Raw genomic sequence first — 13,418 nt, 5'->3', positions numbered from 1 at the left:
TGGTTGACGCTGACACTGGTTGACGCTGGCACTGGTTGACGCTGGCACTGGTTGACGCTGGTACTGGTTGACGCTGGCACTGGTTGACGCTGGTACTGGTTGACGCTGGCACTGGTTGACGCTGGCACTGGTTGACGCTGGCACTGGTTGACGCTGGCAATGGTTGACGCTGGCACTGGTTGACGCTGACACTGGTTGACGCTGGTACTGGTTGACGCTGGCACTGGTTAACGCTGACACTGGTTGACGCTGGCACTGGTTGACGCTGGCACTGGTTGACCCTGACACTGGTTGACGCTGGCACTGGTTGACGCTGGCACTGGTTAGATATTAATACTGCATTAAATGGGTCCTGTGGCACAATGGGCTACGTCCTCGGCTCACAAACAAGGGACCGTGGTTCAAATCCTTGTGCATGACAAATATGTGTTTTTCCCCTAATACCTCTGTCCACCTAGCAGCAGCTGTTTGTCGCATCCTGGGGATAGTCAGTAGTATGTGTTCAGCAACGTGAGAGGTTGAAGGTCGAGACTGAGGATCTATTGGAAAGGATTAAGAGTTACAATGGATCAATGTCAAGGTTAAATACAGGGTTGAACTCTCCCACTAAGGTCACTCTCACAGTGTTGATTGTCTCTGGAGACGGGGAGGCGGGGCCCAGGATCTGAAGCCCGTTCTCGCAGGTACGACCAGGTGCCTACATAACTCATTGGACGTGTGTGTAATAGACTGGAATAGTGTGTAAAAATACACACTATTTCAAAGTTCCATTCCGTGTACGAAGTGTGTGTATATATATATATATATATAATATATATATATATATATATATATATATATATATATATATATATATATATATATATATATATATATATATATATATTGTGACGATAATCTCCTTCAAGAGATTGAGCCTGCTCTTCCCTCCAAAACTACGTCGCAACAAATATATAAAACTACTATGGAAGAAATGTCCAACAACGACAATAACATCTCCAAGGTTTGCCAGAGCGCAAAACGTATGCAGCCAGGGACACCTGCTTCACCTCAAACCGCCAAACTACCTGTCTTGTTGCCGGCTCCTCGCTGATTGGCCGCCGGTCTGGCTGCAACTGCACTCCACCCACCATACTACTCGATGTCTGGGGCCGCCACGACCTCAGTCCTCAGAATATTCAGTGCTTTCATACAGTTAACACTTCTTCCTGGTAGACTGAGCTTTGGCTTAAGTGTACTAAGAGAGGTGATAGCTTAAAGCCAATATTCCCGCACCTCTCATTTTATTGTATATTGCACAGCTTGTTATTGCTCACTTGTCTTAACATAACTTTTCATTTTGCCATTTAATTATTCTTATTATTTTGATTGATTGATTTTATTATACGAATTTGTATGTCCATTTTATTCATGTTTTGTTTATCTAACGTAATTAAAATTGCATTGTTAAAATTTACTTGTGTTTTGTGTGTCTTCTCCTTACCTTACCACAGACGAAGTTCCAGATTTTCTATTTTTTTTTAATTCTATGTGACGAGGCCATACCCCTAGCTTTGAACAGCCGAACACCAACGCGTTACCGTCACAATATATATATATAATATATATATATAATATTGGTTTTAATTCTGTGTCAATCCAGATACAACTGCTTGTCCTCGTATGGCGCGAAGGAGGAGGATTTGACACCTTTGTAAATATTGTTGTCCATCTTAGAGAGAGATATTGTATATAATTTACCTATAGTCGGTTCCCAGAATTTTACTCCCCAAATCCGGTTTGGGGGCCAGGCTTCATTGATGATAACTTGTTCGGCCAGGCTGTTGGTTGAAGCTGTCCGACCCTGTTGTTGTTGTTTTAAGATTCGCTACCTGGAACAAAAAGTCCCAAGTAGCACGGGCTATGGTGAGCCCGTGCTGTCCGACCCGTAGATCTACTGCAACCCAGATTTCCTTAACTGATATTACGCAGCCAGATATTGTGTATGTTGCTATCGGAAGGCAGCTTAGGTTTTCTAATGTCCGGCTCGGGAGGCAGTTTCGCTTTCCTAATGTTGAGGTTCGGATGTGAATGTTTAGAGTGTACGGATGGGGATCCTCTCGGACGCAGGTTCGAACCCTCATCACGGCCCTTGTGGATTTGTTTATTTGATGCATCACGCTATTGTGATTTCTGTGTGTGGTGTTATGGGTGGTTCTTTAATGACGACACTTGTTCCACATCACAATAAACATCAACTGCTGCGCATCATGTCAGACTGGTGAGGAAGATCACTCTCTACCGCCAGTTGACGACGGGTGAGACTGGACATATATTTGCTGGCGGTCTGTCAACCTCTGGAGGGTTATTAAGGCCATCACAATACCTTACTGACCAACTAACAAATATTCTTTTGTCCTGAACATATTCCAGAACTAAAATAACCGATTATATCGAAGAACAAGATTGATTTCTTGATGTACAGTATCTTCTTATCTTGAGGTGATTCCGGGGCTTAGCGTCCCCGCGGCCCGGTCCTCGACCAGACCTTTTTTTTTTGTTGTTACACACCCTCAGGAAGCAGCCCGTAGCAGCTGTCTAATTCCCAGGTACCTCTTTACTTCTAGGTGAACAGGGGGGATCAGGGTGAAAGAAACTCTACCCATTTGTTTCCGCCTCTACCGGGGATCGAACTTGGAACCTCATGTTCCAGATTTCAAACTACCAGGTCCCAGGTTTGGTTTGCGTCCAAACGAAACAGGTTCGTAATTCCAAACTACGAATCCAGATCGCTGTCCACTCAGCTATCAGGCCCCTCTAGTATGTATATGTATGTGTGTATGCGTATACATGTGTGTCCCAAGGTTTGTCATGCACTAAAAGTGGTACTTCAAGCAGTGCTGATAGTGGTGGTGATACTGTTTCTTTTTGTTGGTGGAAAAACGAGAATCATTCAGCTGATGGTTGACGTATGACGCGTGCCTTTCTCATTTACCACGTTCCCTTCTTGCCCTGGATGGTAGGCGCTTCCAGCACCTTCCCTACTTGGTACAAATGTATCGGAACAATGTTGTGTTATTAACTATAACATAGTTATAAAGGTAAATGTCATCCTGCATATTGAGGGATGTCGGTCTGAACAATGGCACCGGGAAGAGCATCCACTTTCCGTCCGTACCTCTGACGGAAAGTATCTACTAATGGTAGCCAGCCTCTACAACAGGCATTATGACGCCTTTGGAACGGTGCTTGTCATAGCTAGACCTCTACAACAGGCATTATGACACCTCTGGAACAGGGGCTCATCATGGGCAACCTTTACAGCGTTTTGCTGTCGGTGTCTTTTTGGGGGTTTCGGTAAGCCGCGTCGTGGTGTTTACTGCGAATGGGAGCACGAGTGCCATTATGAGGGAGCCCATCATTGAGGGCCTTGTTGTGCAAGATGTTGATGTTCCTTCTGGTGGCAAGAACGTCTTGCGTGCAGTCCTGTTTGTTGCTAAAACCTCTTGCGTGCAGTCCTGTTTGTTGCTAGAAACGCCTTGCGTGCAGTCCTGTTTGTTGCTAGAAACGCCTTGCGTGCAGTCCTGTTTGTTGCTAGAAACGCCTTGCGTGCAGTCCTGTTTGTTGCTAGAAACGCCTTGCGTGCAGTCCTGTTTGTTGCTAGAAACGCCTTGCGTGCAGTCCTGTTTGTTGCTAGAAACGCCTTGCGTGCAGTCCTGTTTGTTGCAAGCAGATCCAATCTATTTTGTTTACAGCTGGCTTGTTAGAGAAAGATTTTTTCTGCCATGTTGGTTTTTTTTACGACCCGCTTGTGAACTTGGTTGCAATTAGCCATGTTGGTTCTTGTCTACCTGTTTGCTACAAGGACCATTAGTTGTCACCTTTGTCACAGATTTCACTATCAATTATCACTGTTTTGTTTGTAGTTTTCAGTGTCCACGCCGGTTGCAATTAGTTGCCTACAGTGCCGGTCGCCATTAAGTGGCACAGTCAACCTGTCACAAAGGCATTTCCTCTGATTTATTCACTATTATTTTGACCATGAACTGTGACTGTGTGTTCTAAATATTATCCGCCACCACTTCACCCCCCATTGCCACCCATCTGTCACCATTATCTCTCATCGTTTTCTTGACGGTATTATTTCACCATTATATTACCTCTCTAAATTACACACACACACACACACACACACACACACACACACACACACACACACACACACACACACACACACACACACACACACACACACACACCGTTGGAAGACAGAAGAGTTAGGGGGGACATGATCACACATTCAAGATTCTCAAGGGAATTGATAGGGTAGATAAAGACAGGCTATTTAACACGCACTAGGAGACACAGGTGGAAACTGAGTACCCAAATGAGCCACAGCGAAATTAGAAAAAACTTTTTCAGTGTCAGAGTAGTTAACAGGTGGAATGCATTAGGCAGTGATGTGGTGGAGGCTGACTCCATACACAGTTTCAAATGTAGATATGATAGAGCCCAATAGGCTCAGGAACCTGTACACCAGTTGATTGACAGTTCAGAGGCGGGACCAAAGAGCCAGAGCTCAACCCCCGCAAGCACAACTAGGTGAGTACAGTCACAAGAAGCTATACAAAATATTACCACATCAACAGGAAGACGATTCATGCTGTCATTGTCACTTCTAAAGTCAAGGTTAGGAAAGTAAGACGGTTTTTGGGCGGGGCGGCCCTGTGAGTGGGCGGGGCGGCCCCTGTGGGTGGGCGGGGCGGCCCTGTGGGTGGGCGGGACGGCCCTGTGGGTGGGGGTCAATCTCATCTCCGTGTTTTAAATATCCACTCAGAAGACCACTTCATTTAAAATTCTCTCCCAGGTTTGTCTCTAAACCCGCAAAGACATCTGGCACGTTAACCACAATTATATCACTCAGATGTAAACAGAGTGTATGAGCTTTGATCTAAGCCAAACACACACACACACACACACACACACACACGCACACACACACACACACACACACACACACACACACACACACACACACACACACACACACACACACACACACGAGGACTCGGTATATGGGGGATAAGACGAGTTAAAACACAGGTATGCTTGAGCGGCCGTAGACATCCTCAGGACACATTTCAAGCACACTCACCCACCATAAACACTTCATGTTGTGTTTTTTCTAGGCTTATAACCTCCTGAAGACAGTTTGATAAGAGTCATTAAACTAAAAAAAACAATGTTGATGACTCGTTAGAAGTCGAATTTTGATGATTTAGATAATGCTTATTGGTGTTAGCCTGACTGGGAACTATAGCTGATGACCTATCCAGGGTGAGGTGACGTTGAGGTGACATTGGGCCGTCTAGGGTGAGGTGGGCAATGAATGCCAACCAGAATTTCAGTGAGGATGGACTCTGGCAATTTAAGAAGCTTGGAAGTTGGTACCAAAGAGGTGGGGGGCATATGGATCAGACTCACCCCCTCCTCTCCCCCCATCTTCTTTTCCCTTTGGACGTGTATCCAAAAAACAATCAGTCACCTTGCAAAGTTTGGTGAGGCTAGCCTCAGGCGTCTGTCCTATCTGGCAGACATTCTATTTTATTCATGTAGATTTCCAGCAGGGAAAACATGCTCAAGTAGCGTTCAAAGAATGTAGTGTTAATATTTTCCATTTTTACTTATTATTATGTCAACACCTGTACAGATTAGTCCCGGGGTCGGAGGTGGGTCAGAGTTCGTCCCTAGGTCAACTGCCGGCTTTTTAACGAAGATGTGATGGCTACTGGCGCGGGCACCGCTCCTGTGCCAGGTAAATCCACTACGGGCTCGCATAGCCCGTGCTACTTGTGACTTGTTCCGAGTACCTGAATCTATAACAACAAGAACAAGGGTACTGGCGATTATACGGGCACATGCCCGTGCTACCTTTAGGGTGGCTTAATCTTTATCAATCAATCAGGGACTGGCGAGAGGTTCTCATGTGAAGGGCTTCCAGCGGGCATTGTCCGCGAAGAGGCACACGGTGAGAGGTGTCCATGACCTCGTCTCACGGGAGGCTGGAGACGCTGGTGGACCCGGGGAGGGGGGAGGAGAGGTAATTAACAACCGATGCAGGTGTTGCAATTGGATGGGCCAGGGGGGGGGGGGACAAGGTTACTCTTCCGTGTATACTGGGCTGCCCATCCCTCCCTCTCTCCCTCTCCTCCAACGCCACCACCATCCTACAATCTCCCTCACCAGCATCCCGGCCTCCTTCCCGATATTTCGCCAACCCCCTCCCCCCACCCACTTCCCCCATCCTCTCTCTCACTCTCTTTCCTCTCCACACACACACACACACACAGCGATGTTGTAGGTCACACCGACGCAGGGAAGCAGTGGACTTACCACACAGTAAGGTTGTGAGTAATGGTTGTAAGAGGGTGTACAACCACCCCCTCCCCCCCGCTCCTCCTTCAGGGGGGGGGGAGCAGGATAGTCTTCAAAGTGTGATAATTTGCATGTGTCAATATATTCTTCTTATCTAAGGTCATTGACGTAATTTAGAAACTTGGTGGATTTTCGTACCCGTCTAAGAAGCTCGCGGTTTGTAACCTCTCGTCATTCAGAGATCTTTCCTCTCTGTTTGGTATATAGTCGTAATGGCTTAGTGCTTTCTTCTGATAATTTCCTTCCTTCCTCTCTGTTTTCTTACCAGACAGGTAAGATGGGTTTCACCCATGCCGGCAGTTTTCCCATTACCACACCAGCCTGGTTCTCGAGTTTGTATAGGAGCCTTTCAGGTGGTATGATTTCCTCTGTTATCACTGTAATTCCGTCGTTAGACATGATCTACCTCCACTGGCGCCATGCAGAGGTCGGGGTTGAATCGTGTTCCACGAGTCGTTTCCTTATAAACATCTTCAGCACCTTGCAGGTAATGCTTGTTAACAACGCTGGTCTGTAGTTCAGCGCCTCCTATTTCCTCCCTTGTATATATTTGTTCAGTTCAGCGCCTCCTATTTCCTGTTAGTCATTTGCTGACCAGTATTTCTGGCAATCGATTAGTTTGTACTATTCCGAAGGTGATGAGGAGTTAGGACCCCCAGCGGTCTTTTTTGCAGGGGACCGCGATGAGATTGCGTTTGGTTCCATAGCCTGGTCGACGACCGGGCCGTGGGGTCACTAAGCCCCGAAATCACCTCAAGGTAAGGTAGCCTTTGTCCTATTCAGTTGCTGACGTTATCTCCTTACCTCTTCTGGCGTCACCTACATTTCACTCATTCATTAGCGAAGGTCCGCGCCTCCTGTTCTGCTAAGGAGTTCTCGCTTCCTTGCAAATATTTCCGGGAATAATTCATTGGCATAATGTCGTTAACGGAAAGAATATTGCAGTATGCAGTAAGTATGAAGATTAGAGCCATGTGTAGGCCCTGAGCCCTGATGTGGTCTGTGGCCCCCACAACAGTGCCTGGTCTGTGGCCCCACAACAGTGCCTTGTCTGTGGCCCCACAACAGTGCCTGGTCTGTGCCCCCCACAACAGTGCCTGGTCTGTGGCCCCAACAGTGCCTGGTCTGTGGCCCCACAACAGTGCCTGGTCTGTGGCCCCACAACAGTGCCTGGTCTGTGGCCCCACAACAGTGCCTGATCTGTGGCCCCACAACAGTGCCTGGTCTGTGGCCCCACAACAGTGCCTGGTCTGTGGCCCCACAACAGTGCCTGGTCTGTGGCCCCACAACAGTGCCTGGTCTGTGGCCCCACAACAGTGCCTGGTCTGTGGCCCCACAACAGTGCCTGGTCTGTGGCCCCACAACAGTGCCTGGTCTGTGGCCCCACAACAGTGCCTGGTCTGTGGCCCCACAACAGTGCCTGGTCTGTGGCCCCACAACAGTGCCTGGTCTGTGGTCTTTGGTCTATATCAGGATCTCAGTTCCGTCTTTAATACTCCATCTTCCAGCCACTCCAACATCAGCTGTGTACCGAGAGGTATACCTCGCTTCTTAGTGTATAAATATTGAGGGTTTACTGTTGTTCTGGATAATGGGAGACTAAAGTAAACTTCCTGGCTGGCCAGTAAGCTCTTGTGGTGGCAATAAGAGCCCCTCCGAAGATTGACAGGACGGAAACCCAACACCAAACCTCTTGTGTAAAGGAGGAAATGTAGATGTTTATCTCTCAGAATGTTTGGTAATACCTTTATTGTTTGTGATGTGTGTCTATGTATGTATTAACACGATGTACTGAACGGGGTGAGAATAGCTTGAGCTACCTCATCCCTTTGTGTGTATTTTACCTCAATAAACTTATTTCAATTTCAATTCAATTTCAACACCAAACCAAACTTGTGCTTTTTTTTTAAATGAACTTAAGGCCATTCAAGCTCTGGAGACCTATAGTAGGGCCACCACAATAGCCTACTGACTCACCAGCAAGTATGCTTCAGTCGTGAACATAGTCCAGAACTATGTTCACTTTGTAAACCCCAGTTACTGTGTATACACCGAGAAGCGGGTACACCACTCTGTGTGTATATATGAAGACGCACTACTCGAGCACATGTGTGTGTTATAGCGAGGTCAGGCTTATGCATAAAGATCGCGGCCTGGATCATTAGAGGTCACGGAGGCTTGCCAGAGGTCACGGAGGTTTGCCGGGGGCCGTGATAACACCATCAAGAGGTCAGTTGAGGTCCGAGGTGAATCATCGGCCATCTTCACACGGATTCCGCCTCGACATTCATCCATCCATATCTTATCTAACCTCTTAGATACGTATTGACGCAAACAAAAAAATAGTTATATTTAAACTTGTATTGTTAGATCACCCTTCTAGGCTACTTGAGCATACCCGAGGAGTTACTCACACCTCGGGCATCGTCTTACGTCGTGTCTAAGACGGCTGAGGCAATCACGCTATCCTGTCCTCACATGTTTTATGCCATCGACCACAGCTTCAGAATTTCGCCGCGTTATTGAAATGATAAGTATAGTAAAATTGACGCTCCCTTGGACAAATGAACATCGATCACGATATGTTAGGGGAGCTGCGTAGGTTCGAACACTAGGCTAAATCACTGTACATTTGACGTTTATCAAATTGTGAGAACGGGCTTGAACGTGACTCAACTTAAGTAAATCCATTCCCCCTTATACATTTCCTCACACACTTCCTGCTTCCTTCCTGAAGTGTAATACGCCATCAAATGAGTACCGCCGGTTTGATATCATTTGACTTAACATTACGCGGGAGTGGAGCGCCCTCTCCCGCGGGAACAATAGAGCCAGGAGGCGGCGGGTCAGGTTGTTGCCAAACCAGCGCTGACTCCTCTTACACGGGCCATTTAGTCGACTTATCACCGTCAGCCTCGGCTGGCTGTCTGCGTTTCACTTGACTCCTGAAAGTTTCGAGACTCGATCCCCAGCGGGTTAAACCTGCACGGGTAACGTCGAATACATGTCGGAACAACGTTATTAAACTTGATTCAATGCTACATCAACGTACATTGTTTATACAAATTTGTCCAGGAAACAGGACTGGCGTGTCCTCTGCTGAAGGGGTCATTAAGGCTACTGTAAGAGTAGTCTATTCATCAGCAATACTTCTGGGTTTAGTCCTGAACTAAAGTAATCTATGTATATAACCCAAGAAACGGGGTTCTATTGACGGCGTCTGCTTCGTTTCACCTGTCAGCTGGTCCAACCACTTGGGCTGGACGGTAGAGCGACGGTCTCGCTTCATGCAGGTCGGCGTTCAATTCCCGACCGTACAAGTGGTTGGGCACCATTCCTTCCACCCGTCCCATCCCAGATCCTTATCCTGACCCCTTCCCAGTGCTATATAGCCATAATGGCTTGGCGCTCTTTCCCTTGATAATTCTTTCACCTGTCAGCTGACTTGTAATGAACTTTCTGATGATTATGTGAATTTGTGGAACAAATCTTTGCTCTGTCAATATTGCTTCGTGTATTTTGCATTTTTTATTTTCTTACATTTTATCACTTAGTCTTGTCATCCTTACTCATCTCAGTCTAGTGAACCCATTCTAGTTAGTCTCATTCACGGGGGAAGGGGGGGGGGGTAGAAAGAGCCTAAGCTACTCTATCCCTTTGAGATGTATTTCATTGTCTCAATAAACGTACATGAACTTGTCTCATTCACTTTTTTTCGCATATCTGGACATGGAGATTGATCAGCTTAACAATAGTGTGAGGAACAGGATGGTTGAAGCTGGCCAGAAACATAACAGCATCGCTAAGGGAGCCTTGAGCCCGCACCAGCCTCAACACGGCAGTCACACGCTAGGATCGGTTAGTTTTATATTCAGTTTCCCAGGCAAACTACTGAGCTTATAATGGGGGAAATTTATTTCCTGGAAAGTAATAAATAATACACTGAGGCGGGGAACGGGTTCTCCTAGACACCAGAGGGCGAACCTCTCCACCCTCCACCTTTCCCCTCCATCCCTCAACCCTCCACCTCCATCCACCCCTCCACCCTGCCCGTCCATCCTGCCCCTCTATCCATCCTCCCCCTCCACCACTCTACCCAACCCCCATCCCCTTTCCTCCCCCCACGGCTCTACCCAACCCCTCCACTTGTCGAAGTAATGTTATTAAAAACAAAACAAAATATTATGGGACTAACTCACATCCTCAGGGATGTGGCACAGCAAACCAGTTGTAATATCCAAGGTACACTCATCAACTGCGGTACAGCATTAGATCAATATACTGAGAGTAGTTCGGAAATTAAGGCATCGTGAGTTTTCCCAGGACGCCCATGGCACCTATCTTGCAAAATGGCCGCCAGCCTCGTGAGTTACTTTGTTGAATTGATCTGGTATAAAGCAGCAGGTGATGTTTGTGGTGGTAAACACTGCACAGTTAAAAAAAAACTATCTTTTTAATTATGGATATTTTATAAAGAATTCGCACAAATTTATAACTAGCATCGTGTAAATTGCTGTTCAAACTAAGGTGTCACGCAGGAGTCGTTTTTAGACACGAATCGAATTCATGTATTGGTAGGAATTAAGGTATAGAAGCCTTACAATGGGATCGAATCCGCGTCCCTGAAGTCCTTCAATGTCTCTGAAGTCCTTCGATGTTTTCTCGTATATATATCACGTTTTTTGTAATTTCACTGTTTACATATATTAACATTTCTTAATGTTGCAGGAAATACGAGCCCGGAGCTGCGACAATTCAGATGTCCATCTCCACCAGAGACTTGGAGAGAAATAAAGAGCCAATCCACTCGGCCCTCCACAACACAACCACAGTCAACTCTCTCGAACACTTTCACGCACTCAGCAAAATAAGGTAATAATAATAATAATAATAATAATAATAATAATAATAATAATAATACACAGAGTAATCACACTAACGTGACTGCATCAGTGAGTAAATCCGTAGGGGCAGTGATGAGGGTTCGAACCTACGCGGTGAATTACTCCAGATTGTAATCCTTATTACCACGTCATGGTCTAGTCGCTAGAAGCGTGTGCGTGGGAACACCCACCGCATAGATTCGAACCCTCATATCACTGCTCCTACGGATTTTCTCAATAATAATAATAATAATAATCTTCCCATCATCACGATAAATGGACTTCGGGTTCACAATGTATAAATCAAATATTAACGTATTAAACTACACAGGTTAGTATTTGATATTCGGGTTTACTTGATCATACCGGGTTGATACCTGGTTGATGGGGTTCTGGGAGTTCTTCTACTCCCCAAGCCCGGCCCGGCCCGAGACCAGGCTTGACTTGTGAGAATTTGGTCCACTAGGCTTGCTTGGAGCGGCCCGCAGGCCCACATACCCACCACAGCCCAGTTGGTCCAGCACTCCTTGGAGAAAACTATCTGTGTGAAGCTATAACTCGAACAGTGAGTCGTTTACCTGCAGCCTGTGTTGTAAACACTCCTTAAATCAACGTAACCCAAGCACCTTACCCAACCTAACCTCGACCTGTGCATAAACCCACACTATATAACATTAATTTACAGTTCAGAAAAACAAGACATTTCTTATTATTCCTTTGTGAGAGATTTGTCATGTCGGTCGTCTGCTGTATTTGTCAAATATTGACTTTGCGATCTACGTATCTCATAGGGATATAGAGTAGCTTAGGCTATTTCTACCTCCTTACGATCTACGTAAGTCTGACTTAGGACCCGGTTGTAATATAATCCTGACTTAACGTTTTCTCTTCATAAATTTTATCTCCTTGGGTTGAATGGCAGGATAAACTGTAGGATAAGGAAGACCTCCCACGTATACGTCAACCCGCGTGGATATAGACAAATCACACAACAAATTCAAATTCAAAAATTCAAATCCAAATCCACAACTGGTGGATCTTCTGCCCTGACCTTTTATCCATGGTTCTGATTCACAAAATCCCATGGGTCTTAAATCACAGTAGTCAGTGCAGTTTATTATTCACACTCAATAGGTCTCTTAATGTCATTCCTTTGAGGGACGAAATCGTTTAGGCATGTTTTCTCACAAGTGCCATATAGTCGTAATGGCTTGGCGCTTTTCCCTGAGACTTTCTTACCTACCTTCCTTGGAGACGTCCATCTTTACCTCAAGAAGTTACTTAGGGTGGAGCAAGAAGTTACTTAGGGTGGAGCAAGAAGCTACTTAGTGTGGACCAAGAAGTTACTTAGGGTGGAGCAAGAAGCTACTTAGTGTGGACCAAGAAGTTACTTAGGGTGGAGCAAGAAGCTACTTAGTGTGGACCAAGAAGTTACTTAGGGTGGAGCAAGAAGTTACTTAGAGTGGAGCAAGAGGTTACTTAGGGTGGAGCAAGAAGCTACTTAGGGTGGAGCAAGAGGTTACTTAGGCTGGAGCAAGAAGTTACTTAGGGTGGAGCAAGAAGTTACTTAGGGTGGAGCAAGAAGTTACTTAGGGTGGAGCAAGAAGTTACTTAAGGTGGAGCAAGAAATTACTTAAGGTGGAGCAAGAAGTTACTTAGGGTGGAGCAAGAAGTTACTTAGGGTGGAGCAAGAAGTTACTTAGGGTGGAGCAAGAAGTTACTTAGTGTGGACCAAGAAGTTACTTAGGGTGGAGCAAGAAGTTACTTAGTGTGGACCAAGAAGTTACTTAGGGTGGAGCAAGAAGTTACTTAGGGTGGAGCAAGAGGTTACTTAGGGTGGAGCAAGAAGTTACTTAGGGTGGAGCAAGAAGCTACTTAGAGTGGAGCAAGAGGTTACTTAGGGTGGAGCAAGAAGCTACTTAGGGTGGAGCAAGAAGTTACTTAGAGTGGAGCAAGAAGTTACTTAGGGTGGAGCAAGAAGTTACTTAGGGTGGAGCAAGAAGTTACTTTGGGTGGAGCAAGAAGTTACTTAGGGTGGAGGAAAAAGTTACTTAGGGTGGAGCAAGAGGTTACTTAGGGTGGAGCAAGAAGTTACTTAGGGTGGAGCAAGAAGTTACTTAG

At 46.1% G+C, this 13,418-nt stretch overlaps 1 long non-coding RNA gene across 1 annotated transcript in view; it reads left to right on the top strand.

Annotated features, from left to right (window-relative positions):
• The window catches only part of LOC138359161 (uncharacterized), a 42,946-nt gene that overhangs the window by 22,239 nt on the left and 7,289 nt on the right, over positions 1-13,418 (top strand). Inside the window, exon 2 of the long non-coding RNA XR_011225812.1 lies at positions 11,143-11,286. This is a non-coding gene — a long non-coding RNA (uncharacterized lncRNA). The remainder of the gene's footprint in view (positions 1-11,142; positions 11,287-13,418) is intronic.

Source organism: Procambarus clarkii, chromosome 89 (assembly GCF_040958095.1).
Source record: "Procambarus clarkii isolate CNS0578487 chromosome 89, FALCON_Pclarkii_2.0, whole genome shotgun sequence".
NCBI lineage: Eukaryota > Metazoa > Arthropoda > Malacostraca > Decapoda > Cambaridae > Procambarus > Procambarus clarkii.
Note: the sequence above shows the minus strand (reverse complement) of the source record. Positions and strands in the feature narration are given on the sequence as shown.